General features: G+C 37.5%; 1 long non-coding RNA gene across 1 annotated transcript; it reads left to right on the top strand.

Moving 5' to 3' along the window:
- Window positions 1-677: 677 nt before the first annotated feature.
- On the top strand, window positions 678-5,636 carry LOC140692190 (uncharacterized). The gene is made up of 3 exons (XR_012067772.1): window positions 678-881; window positions 2,117-2,251; window positions 5,411-5,636. It is a non-coding gene; the product is annotated as an uncharacterized lncRNA (long non-coding RNA).
- Window positions 5,637-16,224: the final 10,588 nt, after the last annotated feature.

The following is a 16,224-nucleotide window of genomic DNA, read 5'->3' as shown; positions in this document are numbered from 1 at the left end:
CACAGTTTCTATGAGTCTCAGAAGAAAAAACCTACAATACCACCTTACAGATAACCATTTACCTAATTGTATGAGATGAAAAAAATGTAGATTATGGAAGGTTTAAAGCAATGTTGCTTTTGTTTGAACATTTGTATACCTGATAGATAATTACCAAGTGGGAATTAATGCATGTAAGGTGCAGTTTGAAGCTACACATGACAAAGGCAAACCAGTTTCTTGCTTTTAAAAGATTTTGGCTCCTTGAGGTGATGAAACATAAGGCCCAGGAAGCAATTGAGAAGCAACATATCTGAATACTATAATGAGAAATAACATGGATAAATTTGACGAGTGGTCAATAAAAGAAGTTATCAGATAGATCAGTGCCTTTTGAGTCCTCTAAAACGAGATGCACACACCAAAGCAGTATGTGAGGGTAAGTATCAAAGAGGAAAGGAAAACAGTGTGCTGATTCAATAAGCATTTATTGAGCACCTACTGTATACCAGGCAGTATTCTAGGCACTGGCTATTCAAAACAGAAAAATTACAGAAAAACAGAACAGAAAAAAAACAATTCTGTTTCCCCAGTCTATGGGGAAAGAGACTCATATATCAGTGATTTCATCACAATGGGAAGTATTCCATGGTAGACCTTCAACCAGGGGATTATGGGAACACAGCAGAGGGGAAGGAGCAGGGCCACCACAGCTGCCACCTAACTGATGGGTAGAAGCTGAGGAGTTTCTGAAAGATGTGTGTGTGTGTCTCCAAGAAGATGCAGAGCAAGTACCCAGAAAGGAGGGGAGAAGGAGCTGTTCTGCCAGGGAAGCCACAGACAGCTTGAAGATGCCAAAGCCAAACCCTTCAGAGATCAGGAGGCAGTAAGTCACAGGTTTGGTCAGTATTGCTTGAGATCTTGAGTCTATCTTTTTTAATCCTTTTTTTCTTTTCCCTTTTTTTTTTTGTTTTTGTTTTTCCACCATTTTAACCATATATATGGGTACAGTTCCATGGCATTAAGTCCATGGAGAGTGATGGCCAACCATCATCTCCAGCCATTTCCAGGACTTTCTCATTATCTCAAACAGAAACTGTCCCCATGAAACAGCTACTCCCCCAACTCCCGGCCTCATTTTTTAGAAATTGAAGTGACATGTGGGCTGTAAGTGATGTGTGGGCTGTAAATTGGAATAAGAGAGGCCAATTAGAAGAATGTTGCAAATCTGATTTTTAAGATATTGTGTTTTTAAGCTATTTTTGTGGAAACATCGTGTTGGTGAGTTCATTCTGATGTCAACTTTACAGTCAACAAGATTTTAATAAGAGACATTTTAAACTAGTATGAATGGAAAGTCACAGGTAAAAGCTAGTTTTTATAGAAACTCGTGTTCACCAACTATTTTTCCCCCCATAGAAATGTTTCCCTTTAAATTGAACTAGACTAGTTTAGTGGAAAAACATTTCTATAAGTTTTTGAAAAGAAAGGTATCTCTCCAATGTTATAATTAAAAGACTGAATTTCTGCCAAATTTTATTTGATGTAAACCCATGTTTATGATTAGTTTTGATAAAACTTTCAATTACCAAGTCTTGTTTTAAGAATACAATGTGTAAGTTAGTTGAAAATTCATATTTATAAGCTCTATTTGTGAAAACTCATGTTTTCTGATATTTCTGATGAAAATTTTAGAATTAGAATTTTCTTTGTTTTGAGAAAACTAAAGTATTCAAACCAATTTTAATTAAAATTTAAGTTCACGGGCCATATTTGTTAGAATGCACGTATCTGATCATATTTGATGAAATTCTATTTTAAAAGTATATTTTAAAAGTTTGGGGATTAAGCAGATATAAGAAAGGAAGGACAAAGATAAGTTAACTTATGATTCTAGGTAAAAGAGTTGCTCCTAATAAAAACGTAATTCTTAGTGTCATAAGTGGTGCATAGTTATATTATCATGAATTCAGATTGCACGGCTCCCTATGGCTTCCATGACGTGGAAAATTTTCCATCTCTAACTTGCTTTCCATTTTCTGTTTTATTCACAGTTTTCCCCCTTCTACTGCTTCTTGGACAGTCTCTAAGTTTTAATGCTTATTTCTCTTTTTATTTCCCTCTATTTTCTTTCCAGGAATAGGCAGAGTTCACTCTGATGCATTTGGGTACATCTCCAAGGTTGCCCTGTAGTCAACAGGATAACATTTCCTTGATGTCCAACCTGGTGCTTTTCTCCCTCTGCTGGTTGTCTGCATCAGAGCATCCATGAGTGAGTGACCTGGAGAATCTCTGAAGTCAATGCACTGATATTCTATCTCCCCATCCCCAAAGCCCCATCACCACCACGTCCATGGTGCGGTCCCCAAGAAGTGCCTGGATCCGAGGAGCCTCTGTGGGATCACTCATACTTTTCCCTCCTTCACTTTCCTACTAAATCTCTGTAGGTCATAACTTCAGCCTCCATGAACAGGGCTCTCCTTATTCTTCTCTGTTTCTTTCCTGAGTTTATTCCAAGGAATCCATCATACTGACTGTAGGGAGACTGGTCTTTACAAAGTATGAGTGACTAGTCCAGAAGTCGTTTCCTGCCACTTGAACAGATAACCATCCATTCTGATGGATGGTTATTCATTTACTATCAATTCTGAAATTACCTCATCATTGTCCTACTCCAACAACTACTTTAATCATCTTCAGGTGCTCAGTGAATATTTTTGAATAAATGAGCGAACAAATGACATCACCTCCCATCTCTGTCACAATTGCTGAATTTTGTACAAGTTATTCCCTAAATGTGTCTACTTTCTCTTTTCTGTTCCTGCTACCCTCACCCTTCTCATCTCTTGGTATTTCTTGCTGGGAGTATGTGTCCATAACCTTCTTACCGATGGATGTTGTATCTCAGGAGTCGATATAACCATTCTGCCTAGAACCCAGCAATGGTTCCTTGGGAGTAAAGTCCTGGATTTTTAGCCTTGGAGAAAAACTCTTGTATCATCCAGTATGCTTTGAGTTTTGCAGCATTGTAGTTTACCACTCTCTGCCTTAACTTGATATTCTGCCTAATTAAACTTAGTGTCCCTCTTGTTCACTCTGTCCCAGTTTGTTGGGGATGGAGGGGGTTCCCAGAACACAGAATTTTCAGTGTGAAAATTGGGGAAGTCCGGGGAAAACCAGGGCCACCCTAACATGCTCTATGTGCCTATGGACCAAAAGCCACTCATCCTTAGAATTCTGTCTTCTCCTCTTTGTCTGCCCAAGCCTCACTGATCCTTTGAAATCGTGTCCAGCAGTGCTGCAAGCAGCCCCCTACACCAACCCTGGACCAGGAAAACCAGGCAATGACCTCCTAAGGCTCAAAGACTGTGGTGCCTGTCTTTGAATATCTAGAAACTCTTAAGATGCTCAATTTGTGTTAAGCAAGTAATAAATATGTATTCATGAGTAATTACCTACCAACAGAATAAATTCTAACATCTACAGTTTGAATTTTGAGACCTCCATGAATAAGCCTAACCAGTAATTCCTTTCCATTTATTCAATTAGTCAATGTAATTTAAGTTCAATTTAACCAAGATTTATTAAATGTCTAAAATTTTCTAGGCTTAATTCTCTTCTGTATTACTTTTTAAAAAATTAAGGTATAGTCAGTTTACAATGTTGTGTCAATTTCTTATGTACAGCACAATTCAGTCATACATGAATATACATATATTTGTTTTCATATTATTTTTCACTGTGAGCTACTACAAGATCTTGAATATATTTCCCTGTGCTGTACACTATAAACTTGTTTATGCATTTTACATAAACCAGTCAGTATCTGCAAGTCTCAAACTCCCAGTTTATCCCTTCTTACCCTCCTCCCTTCTGGCAACTACAAGTCTGTATCCTATGTCTATGTGTCTGTTTCTGTTTTATATATAAGTTCATTTGTATTTTTTTCTTTATATTCCACATATGAGTGATATCATATGGTGTTTTTCTTTCTATTTCTGGCTTACTTCACTTAGAATGACATTCTCCAGGGCCATCCATGTTGCTGCACATGGCATTATTTTATCATTTTTATGGCTGAGTAGTATTCCATTATATAAATATACCTTCTGTATTGCTTTTTATTCTTTACTCACAATTGAACCATTTTTCAAATGTTCTGTGTTTGTTTGTTTTTTGTTTGTTTGTTTTCACCTTTACTACAAGACTGTCCTCAAAAGATATCTCCCTAATCGCTACTAGCCTCATCTATCATGTTTGTTAAGGCCCAGGTTACCCCCAGCTGCCCCCACTCTCTGTCCCCATGAAAAGGGATAGGATCATCAGTCTGAAGGAATTTCTTTAATCCTGTCCTGTTATAGCACCTTCCTTGTTGCATCCTTACGTTCCTTGATGCCTTTGGAGCTGTACTTTATTATTTAGTCTTTGTCTTTTCTTCCTTGCTAGGTTGGAAGCAATCATTTTCAGTATCTTCATCATGATCTGATTCAATGCCTCGTGCATGTATTGAACTAAATATTTGTGTTTTTAGATTATAAATCAAGAATGTGGCATGAAATCTGAAATCCAAATGAACAGTGAAAATCTCTACTGCCATTGAAGATGAAATTATTGTGCTGCAGACCATCTGGTGAGAAGGAGGCAGATTCAAATGCATTTTACTTTCATTTTTCTATGTATGAATTAGGACATGTCTGGTATAGTTGACTAAATATAACCTTGGCAGCAAGCTTTCTCTTATTTATTTTGAAGAATACTTTGCACAGAAAAATTCTTTTTGGTTATTTAGCTACTAAAAGTCCAATATGCTTCACTCACATTTAAAATTGTCTTAGCTTATTAAGTTCTGTATCACCTTTTATAAATTGTTGCCATGGAAACGGTGTCTCAGGCATTTTGTCTTCCTCTAAATGTCACATCTGCTGTCAGGCTGTATATGAAGACATCACATACAGACACAAATAAGATGCACACATTTCCTACTTATGTAGATCAAAGTTAATACTTCATGATGTGAATACACTACCCTTTACACTAGTGGCTAATATTTGGAAAAGAATTAGGGACAGTAAGACACTAGACTGAAAAAGATTTAGTGGAGGTAATTTACAATCTGAAAAAAATGACTGATTATTGTTTTACCAAGGTGTTATTTTCCAGTGTTCAGCACATGGCCACATGGCTCTGCAGCTGGGAAGTGCTTTGCGCACCTAGACCTGCCTTTCAGATTCACTCATGTAAATAATAGCTTCTTCTCAAAATGTCAGTTCTGTCAAGCCTTCACTCTTCCTTGAATTCTGAGTTTAGCCTTTGTACCTTTGTCTCACACAATGAGAAGACAGAATCCATCCTTCCACCCCATCCTGTCATGTAATTATGTTCTTAATCCCTTTCATGAAGACATTGACTTAGCCATTTATTTTCCTCTCAGACAAAGAATATGTCATCATCACCAGGTAAAATGCACAGAAAAAAGAGCCAAAGATTAAACCTGAAGAATCCTGACTGGTAGGGGTTGTGTTGAAATATGAGTTTTCACCATTCAGAGGAATCAGCAAGGATTAATATCCCTGGGGCTTTTTCTTTAAAATCAATTATGTGACCAACAGGACTGATTCATATCCTCAACCTGGGTCAACAAATCCATTATCATTAAATGTTCTGCATCTTACCTTGTATGTGCCCCGGAGTGAATTCTGTGGAATGTGAGTGCAACATCTTTCCCCATGGCTGGTTCCTGCTGCAAGGTCAGGATGGTATAAATAACCTGGAAAGGGCTGTGTATGTAAATTAGCTCAAATCCATCATGCCTTCTGTGAGTGGCTTTCTAAGTCAACTGAATTAACAGCCATCAACTTCACTTACTTAGAAAACGAACATAATCTGAACACTTTAGGTGGGGTCAGGGGAGCTCTAAGTTAGGAAGACGTGATACTGGATTTCAAGAGTATTTAGCACAGTGGGATAATGTAAGATGGATCCAAATATATAGTAAGTCAACACTTGATAAGTGTCACAAAAATATTTTAAACAATTCTTAGGAATTCAGTGGCTTACTTCTGCCCCAGAGAATCATGGAAGAGCATGAGCATGTGTGTGGAGGGAGAATAATGCATAGATAACCTTGAGGCTTGAGAGGATATTAGTGCCAATTACAGAGATGACAATTGAGAAGGTATTTCTGGTTAAGAGGATGTCCTTGGGATTAATAGAAACAAACTACTGAATATAAAACAGATAAACAACAAGGTCCTAGTATATAGCACATGGAACTATATTTAATTTCTTTTAATGAGCTGTAATGGAAAAGAATCTGAAATATGTACATATATTTATCTGAGTTGCTTTGCTGTACACCTGAAACTAACATTGTAAATTGACTACATTTCAATAAAAAATAAGAATTAAATTTTTTTTTTAATTTAAAAAGAGGATCTCTTTTAAGACAGCTTTTCAGACATGTTAAGTTTGGTGTTGCCTATGAAATGTCCAGGGAGATCTATCTTGCATTTTATAAAAGCAAAGCTGAAGTTCAAGAAAGAGATCAGGAAAAGATATAAATATGGTGTCCATGATATACATTGCTTGAAACTTGAGACCTTGGCTCCTGAAGGAGGATGGTATTTAGATTGATAAGTAGGTAGTATAGTAGTTGCTATGGAAATAGAGAAAAACAAGTAAACAGACAAAAAATATCAAAACCTTGGGAATGTTTACAGAGAACAGAAGGGAAAGAGAAAAGAGAATGAAAACATAAAAGTGCAGTGTGATGGGTTTCACCAAAAGTTGTGGAGATCTGCCCAAAGGAAAGGGCTTGTTAACGCCTTTCCTTGGAAGATAAGCACTAAGCAGTGATACTTGGTGATGTTTTGGATATCAGATTTACTGGGTAGCTGGGGAAAAAGATTGTATGGGGCTCTAGGTTAAGTGAAGGAGCAAGTACATATGCACTGTCATTAGAAAAGTTTCTGTGAAAATAGAAAAATGTAATAGACTTGCGTGAGTAGCAGAAGTAGGAAGACCACAAGGTTTTCTAACTATCGATTGAGAATATAGAATTATATTCCCACGTTTTACCATTCTGATTCCTTTTCTGCCTCCCATGAATAACTATGATGTTGTCTAATTAATTTGTATGGCTTGGCAACTCTAGCACACCTTTTAAGTTTGTGAGAGAGCCGTCTGCATTATTTCATAAAATGGTATATTTTTAGGATGACTGCAACAGATCTTAAGATGTGGCCAGTGTCCTGGATGGCAGACTGCAGAGGAAGTCAATGTCTCTAAGGATGTTGATCGAGTGAAATAAAACTGAATGCCCTTGACTGGCTGAAAGTGTGAGCATGCACTCTGTGGCTCACTGAAGGCACACCACTTACTTATATCTAAATACTTCTTTGATGAATCTGTAGAAGAATTTCTTTTCTTTTTCAACTTCTCATTTGTTTGATATTCAGCTTTTTATTTTAAGAATTCCAGATTATTCTTCATTGGTGAGAATCCAGCCGATATCTTTCTGTTACCTGGGAAGATATGATTGTGTGAAGAGACTTATACAATCTTAGTACAAAACTCACATAGAGGGAAGATGAAAATGGTGGGGAGAGGAGGGTAAACATCCTGTTGTTATCTCCTCTTTCACTCACAGAGCATTCAAGGTTTTAATTAAAGTCAATTAAAAATGTTTTTCCAGGCTTCAGGCACCTGAGAGAATCATGGAAGTCTTTAGAGCTGTGGTGAAGGATCTTTTTTTTAAGCATAAAAAATGGCTTTATTAATTTGGCTCATCCTTTCTGCAGCCTGAAAGCAGCTCCCGTCCCTCTTTGAAGCTTCCATCAGGCACCCTGCCAGGTGAGACACCAGCCTCATTCCTGTGCTGAGATCCTGTCTTTGTGTTTGTGCCTTAGGGCAGGTTTCAAAACTGATAGATCAAGTTCTCTGTTCAGCCAGTCTTTAAAAACTGGGCCATTTCTAAATGAGCTATTTCAGCCCTGAGAAAGAAGTATTTGTTGAATCTTGACTTATGGAATGTTCCATTCTTCAATTCTTTACATAGCACATTTCCTACAGTTCCTGAGTCCTGAATTATTAACTGGGTCTCAGAGAGAAGGAATGAGAATCAGCAATTACAGAAAAAATTTTAGTTTGATTTATCCTGTCAGTCAAAGAAAGTGTTGGAGACCTTTAAAAAATACGCTTTTGGGAAAAAGATTTTAAATTGTGTGATTCAAAATCCATGTTGTAAATAAACATCACAGAAATTCTGAAAGTCCTCCACTCCTTGAGACTGGAGAGAAAAGGGCCATGATCAGAAATAGCCTACACTTCTGCTTCTCAGTGTAGGAGAAAGAAGGTCCCAGAAAGTGTTTAAGTATTAAAATGGTCATATGTTTAAAAACCAAGAAAAGTGGAATGGCCCTCAAAAAATATTCCAAATAATATTTTGTTTGAAATCCCTTCTAAAATCAGAATGCAGATGAAAACTTTTGGAATGAAATGAGATGGAAACACCTTGGACAATTTGTGACTAGAAGTCATTGAGTCAAAGGCTGAATCCTACAGAGTTTGACTAACTCCTGAGTTTTAGAAAAGTAGGGTAGCTTGAAAAGTCTGTTTGCTCTGCCCAATACAGGTGCCATGAGAACTAGAGATTTGTCTGCTTCCATGGACTGCTGTGTTCCTTTCTTTTTTTTTTTTTTGAAATTTATTTTGCTATACTATTATTTATAGTTGTGAAAAATCTAGTTTTTATTTTTACATAAGTAAAAACTCCCAAACCTGGTGGGGTTAATTCTATGGAGCTTCAAGAATTGTTTTCATAATGGATTCTATGGTATTATTCAGAGCCTTTATTTTTGCTTTAAATTTTTTTAAATTAAAGTAGAGCTGATTTATAATGTTGTGTTAGTTTCTGATGTACAGTAAAGTGATTCAGTTATATATATATTCTGAATATATATACTTTTTCAGATTCTTTTCCATCATAGGTTATTACAAGATATTGAATATAGTTCCCAGTGCAATCCAGTAGATCCTTGTTTATGTATTTTATATATAATACTGTGTATCTGCTAATCCCAAATTCCTAATTTATCTAATTTATTTGTAAACACTATTATCCTTGCAGTTAAGTTGCTGTTATTTCTGAGCAGTGACTTGACAGGATTCAGTATGAATTCGGTGTGTGTTGTTCTAATCACATAAACGTGCAGGGTCTTGTCAATACTGTGATGGATAATTCAAACTCAAATGTCTTTAAGCAAACCAAACACTGTGTTCAAATACACCAACATTTATTGAAGAAATTATCTCCACTTTCTACCACTAATTATTCTGCTTTGTTCTCATCAGGTCCTCATGATCATTATTACCAAAAATTTTGATCCTTTGGAACTTCCCAAACTTTTGAAATGAGACATGATATTTTTATTTGAGTCACTGGAAACTTAGTCATGAGTGTTAATCTGGGGATTCATCTAAGATTAGTTGTAAGTTTTAAAAATTCTGAATAAATCCCTGACCTTAAACAGCACAGGTTTTTTAAAGCAGCAAGTCTACTAAAAGCTATAAAAGGAAAGATATCAAATAGAAAGGACATTTGCGTATTTGTTTTCATCTTCCTCTTGGTAATATCAGTAACTATAAAAGGCAGTGCATTTCCAGTAACATTTAAAAGAAAAAGATGGTTTTCTTACTTGTAAACTTTTTTTATTCACAACATCTGTCTTTTAGGTATTTACACAATTTCATAGAACCTTTCATTTTGTTCATTAGATTTCTTCTTTGATTCTTAACCATTTTTATTTCTTTTTTTAAAAATTGAAGTATAGCTGATTTATAATGTTGTGTTAGTTTCTAATGTACAGCATAGTGATTCAGTTATACATATATTTATATAATATTTTTCATATTCTTTTTCATTATAGGTTATTGCAAGCTATTGTATATAGTTCCCTGTGCTGTACAGTAGGTTCTTGTTGTTTATCTATTTTATATACAGTAGTGTGTATCTGCCAATCCGAAACTCTCAGTTTATTCCCTCCCCCTTTCCCCACTGGTAACCATAAATCTGTTTTCTATGTCAGTGAGTCTGTTCTGTTTTGTAAATAACTTCATTTGTGTCTTTTTCTTTTAAGATTCCAAATATAAGTGATATGGTATGATATTTGTCTTTCTCTGTCTGACTTACTTCACTTAGTATGCTAATCTGTAGGCTAATGATTTTTCATGTGATTTAAACTATTGAGAAAGTTTTTATTGCTTGCTTAACTAAATGTATCAATTTGTTACCTAAAGTTTCTGAAACTATTTAAATTTCTACATTACCTAAAGGCTAGATTTGAGTATCACAATTTGAGTGAAAACATGAAAGATTTTTAAATTCAACAAATATTCACTGAATAACTATGGTGCTCAAGGTCCTTTGTTTAATGCCACAGGAGCAGACAGAATAAGAGTCACTCAAGGAGCTTATAATGTATTCAGTTGGGGTAGTGTATCTGAAATACAAGTCAGAATGGGCTAACTGCCATTATATGAAGGTTTTAAAATGGTTGAGAGGATTAGAAAAGACATATTTGAAGGAGGTGAAATATGAACTGGTGGTCTTTAAAGATAAGTAGGATTGACATGATGTCTGGCAGGAGGGAGAGGTGGAAGGGATTCCTGGGAATGGATGGAGTGTGAATAATGTCTCAGAAGAGGAAAATGTCGGGGACATTTGGAGCTGAGTGTAAGTGGATTATTGGACATTCACTGGGGATCAGTGGGTTATAAAGCTGGAAAAAGAGACAGAGGCCACCTTGGAGAGGACTTGAATATTCGACGGCATGCACTCCAAGAGGTGACTGAGGGTTCTTAAGAAGAGACCTGGTAACTAAAAAAATAATAACTGGGCATTGGCATTTTCAGAGAATTAGAGCAGAAAGCCCTGCAGGCAAGAAAGCAATTTATGAAGATTTTCAATAAACATTGTGGTTTAAGTGGAATTGAAAGGCACTGTGGATTTTTCAATTGTTTGAATACAGCCCAAAATGTCATAAATGATCAAAGGCTGTGTCTTGGTGAATGAGCAGATAGAAGCATCTTTGAAAGAGACAGGCATCAGAGGAGGTGTGGGCTGTGAAGGAGAAAGTGCAACAACTTCTCTGGTCCTATGAACTTCCTGGGGTGGGGAGGCATCCAGCAGACAACGTTCTGTTCCAACCATTTCTCAGGAGGGAGGACGTCTGGACTGGACAGAGGAAGGGGGAGTCATTCCCAGACAAGTCTGCTAAAGACCATGAGGACTAATGAGGAAATGAGGGGTAGAGTACACTGAGAAGAGACATGCACACTGAGAAAGTCTACCTGGAGAAATGAGTTGCAGTGGGGGTGGGGAGAAAGAAAGAATTACACAACAATTAAAAAAGAAAAGTCAAAATTGCATGGGAAGAAAAATCAGATGCTTGTGTGGCAGATGTTAGGAAAGATAAACTACAGCAGAACAAGGATGAGAAGAATGGGGACAAGACCTCTGACCTGGAGGTGAGGACCTTGTGGGCACATTAGTAAGGGGAGTTTCCCAAGACAAGCAGAGAAGACAGACCACAAGATGGTGGTGGTGGGGTGGGTGGTGTCAAAGCAGCGGGACTGGATGGAGATACCTTGAAAGTGGTGTGACCATGGAGACTGAGTGACAGCTCAAAGGACCAGCAGAGCCCAAGGATCACATGACTCCATGTATTGGATGGAAACACTTGTGCATACGAGAAAGCAGCAGAGAGGAAAGCCATGTAGTTAGGAGATATGAGAACTGGGTAACGCCTTAGAGAGGGAAGGATGCAGAGCACAGGCAGGTGAACTGTGTCAGAGCATCATCTGTTTCTCAGAAACCACCAAGAAAAAGCGACTATGAAGGGTGGTGCATGTGTGTTTGTGTTTGGAAAAGTGGTCATTTTTTCCCTCTTTGTTGATGACTCCAGATAGACCTCAGTCTCCGTGAGCTGGGATGTAAGGTCACATTGAGGTTGGAGACTCATGTGAGGGGTGTTTAAGGGCTCCATAAGAAGCACCAATCCAAGGACTGCCTCGAAGATATGTGTTACTTCTTGATATCACTCATCATTATTTTTCTACTTAATTGTTGTCACGGGTTTTGATTACATCAAAATAGAAATATGTACATTTTTAATGAATCCCAACAGCGAAGAGACTATGTGTATTTACTGATAAAGCTCTTGATTTTTTTTCCTTTTGATAATTTTGGCCAGACTTAAATTAATTCTCACTTCAGTTTGCCCTGTGGGTATGCTCTTTGCAAGAATGTGTGCTTACTTAATTCTTACAATGGATGAATTCACATATTAGCCACGTTAAGACAATTAGCTGTGTATTATAATTACCCATTTAAAAACATGGTCAATGTATATGTATATACACATACTGTATAACTTTGCATGTATAAAACCATATGATAATCACAATTTAAATGATATACACTCAGTATAAATTAATTTTTCCTCCAAAATCATTTAATTCCTATGATCAAAACTATTATGATTGACCAGGTACTTTTAAGGAAATGGTATTAGTTATGTTAGATTTTACTAAGAAGGTCTTTTAAATTGGGCATCCAGAATTGCCGCACACACACGCACACAGGCAACCACAGTTACTTAAAATTTGATGAGAAGATATATTAAACCAGATGTAAAGGTAATTTAATTTCTTAACCTATGGTTCACAAATGCTGTGATATTCTCACTCTTCCTGAAAGTAATGTTTAAACTTGTAAGTAAAGGATGATCAAACATTAAAGGATCAGCAGAAATAAACTTGCTCATGTTGAGAAATATCCAACAAGCTTCTGCTTCTTAACTCACAATATTCTAGGTTCCTCAGCCTTCCTTGTACCTCAGTGAAACAACGTGATACAGTTTTGGCCACATGTTCCCAGGGGAAAGTAACACACTCCTGCATTTCCAGGCATAGCCATAGAACGTCCTGCAAGATCATTCATGCTCTCTCTCTAGCAAGCTGAGCTTGAAGGCAAAGGACTCTGAGATGCTGGAGTTGGAAAATGGAAGGATGCCAAGTATCTGGCACACTTCTTGGGGGAGAGCCCCCTAAAGGAGACACAGGGTGAAGCTCCATGGCTTTGAATTTTGCACTCACAAGAAGTAAACACTTTACATGCTAAGCCACTGTGATTTCAGGGTTGTTTATTATAGCAGCTAACATTACTTACGCTGACCAATGCAGAATATCTCAGTAAACTAATTCAGTTTCTCCCAAGAAGGAAAAAAAAACAAACCTTAGTATTATTGTAGATCAGTTTTTTCTAAACTCAGCATTTTTTAATAATGCTTTCCCTGATGTCTGCAATATATAGAAAAAGTAAAGTTAAACATTTCTTTACTATAGGTCTTCTTGGAATCTAACATTATTGTAAATATTTGTATGTTATTTTCCTTTCTCTTGATGCCTCACACACATTTCAGTGACTTCAATGTCTTTGTGTCTTCAATCCTAGTTCCAAATTTAAAGGAAGACCTTGGAGATATTCCAAATTTGGTTCCAGAACATCACAATAAAGCAAATATTACAGTAAAGCAAATCACATGCTTTTTTGGTTTTGTTTTGTTTCTCAGTGCATAAATTAGGAGTTTGGGATTAGCAGATATTAACTACTATATATAACACAGATAAACAAGGTCCCACTGTATAGCACAGGGACCTACATTCAATATCTTGTAATAACCTATAATGGAAAAATATGAAAAGGAATATATAAATGTGCATGTATCTGAATCACTTTGTTGTACATCAGGAACTAACAACATTGTAAATTAATTACACTTCAATAAAAAGATATATTTACACTCTACTGTAGTCTATTAAATGTGCAATAGCATGTCTAAAGAAATGAATGTACATACCTTAATTAAAAATACTCTATTCCTGAAAAATGTTAACCATCACCTGAGGCTTTAACAAGTTGTAATCTTTTTGCTCGTGGAGGGTTTGGAATATTGTGAGAATTAGCAAAATGTGACACAAGACATGAAGTGAGCAAATACTGTTAGAAAAAAATGAGGCTGAAAGACTTGCTCAATGCAGGGTTGCCACAAAACCTTCAATTTGTAAAAAATGCAGTATCTGCAAAGTGCAATAAAATAAGGTATGCCTGGACTATGCCTTCTTAGTCTAAAATTTTGCTCATAGTTAGTCTTAACAACCCACCCTGGTGGTAGATCCTGAATATTGCCATTAGTTCTTCCGGTCAGTTCATGAATTTGGAAACTCTAGTATGCTGATCTCTCATCAGACACTTCTCTCATTCCAGACCTCCCTCATCTATTCCTTTAACACCTGTTCTCTGTTTACTGTTCCTCTGGACCTTTTTTTCCCACCATCACTAGTAGGCTTCCCTCACAACTCACTACTCCAGCTGATATCCTCTGCATCTTTAATTCAGTCTCTTTTACCGACATCTTCAAAGCCTTCACTCTCTAGACTTCCAAAACACTTTCTGAAAAGTCCTGAACTTGAATCGCTCCAACAACTTGCAGACTTTGCTTCTAAGTGTATGGAGTGTTGGATGCTGTGTAAGAAAAAAAATGTTACTGACATGGACCGGTCTGTCTACAAATATGTAAACTGAATGGGCTAAAATCAAAGTTCAACCTCTTAGAAAAACATAAAAGGAATCTACGATGTGACCCCCCACTTCCCTCCTCTTCTAGATATATATTTCAGTGAATCCCTACTCATTTTCCTGCCAAGAACTGTAAGGTCTGAGGCTTTGCTCTAACTGTAGACTACCAAGTTAGCCTGCTATGATTTCATGGATGTTGGCAGAAAACATGAGACCCCTGGTTAAGGATGTGTAGTGAAGAATTTCACCTTCGCAAGAGAGGTCTGGCTTTTGTTCTCAGTTCCTGGGAGGTGGCTGCTAAGCTCTTGGAATGTACTTCTTGTTTACCTGGGAGCTTTGAGCCATGTTAGATGGTGTAACAGTGTGATTCATGGTGGAGATTTGCAGTCTTGTCATATCAGCTAGACTACTGGCAGGGAGGAGGGCTGGGGATTAAGGCTGGCCGCATGAACCATATCTACAAGACAGAGCCCCTAAAAAGCCTCTGGATGTCAGGGCTCAAGTGAGTGTCCCTGGTTGGGAACACGCAATGTGCATCATCACATGCTGTTATGGGGAGAAGACAGCTAGCACCTCTGTGTCTGGAATTCTTGGATTCTGTTCTCCGTGTTTCTCCCCTCTGCTGATATGATCTACCCTTTTTCTGTAGTAAACCTTAATTGTGAGTAAAACAGCTTTCAGGGAGGTTTTGTTGAGTCCTCCTAGAAAATTATCAAAGCTGAAGGTGGTTGGTAACCCCGAAAAGATCAATGACCCCTGTTGTTTGTATCAGAAGTCCTAAAAACTTTTTAGGTAATGATTAAGATTAGGCCAGAAGCAAATTAAATTAGCTCTGTTTTTTGTTTTTTTCACTTGTTTGTTTTTGCAACTACATGCATGCTAATAACTCAGAAAACAGAATTATTCAGTGACTGAAGATTCCAGTTTTATCTATAAGGGTCCTTTTTATGGAACTTAAAGAACACAGTTTTTACCAGCTGGTTCCATAATGACTTACTCCCTGGAATCCAGCCCTTTCCCACCCTCTCCACATCTACACCTGGGATGAAGACATTATTCTTCACTGACTTGGCTCGATAGCCTACTGCCTTTCCTCCTTGGTGTCTCATTCAACAGCTGGAGTGATCACCGTGAAATGCAGATCAGACCATGTCCCTCCCCTGCTCAAAACCCTGCAAGTCTCCTCTTTCCCTCCCAGCAAAAGCCTAGTGCTGCACGAAGACCTCCTTAGGGCTTCCGAGCAGGCTGTTCCCCACCTGAAATGCGCTTCAACCACTCAGTCCACGGGAACAACCGCTAACCCTACATGTCACCTGCTTCAAGAGGACCCGTCCAGTGAGCGCCACGCTAAACACATGACCGGAATTACAAACGGAGCTCATATCCTAGGCTCTCTCGCTCTTACATTTGACTACTTTTGTTTTTTATTTTCTGCAACAGTTATCGTTTGCTCACTTATATATCGTGTATTGTAGGTTTCCTCCAGAAGGTAAGCTCCCTGAGGGCAGAGAGCTTTGTCTGCTTTGTTCACCAGTGATTACAGTGCACTTAGAACAGTGTCTGGTGCATAGTAGATGGTCAACAAGTTTTTTCTCTGTGATCCAATT

The sequence above is a fragment of the Vicugna pacos genome, unplaced genomic scaffold (assembly GCF_048564905.1).
Source record: "Vicugna pacos unplaced genomic scaffold, VicPac4 SAC-SAT, whole genome shotgun sequence".
Classification (NCBI taxonomy): domain Eukaryota; kingdom Metazoa; phylum Chordata; class Mammalia; order Artiodactyla; family Camelidae; genus Vicugna; species Vicugna pacos.
The sequence above is the reverse complement of the archived record's forward strand: the minus strand, read 5'-3'. Positions and strand labels throughout refer to the sequence as shown.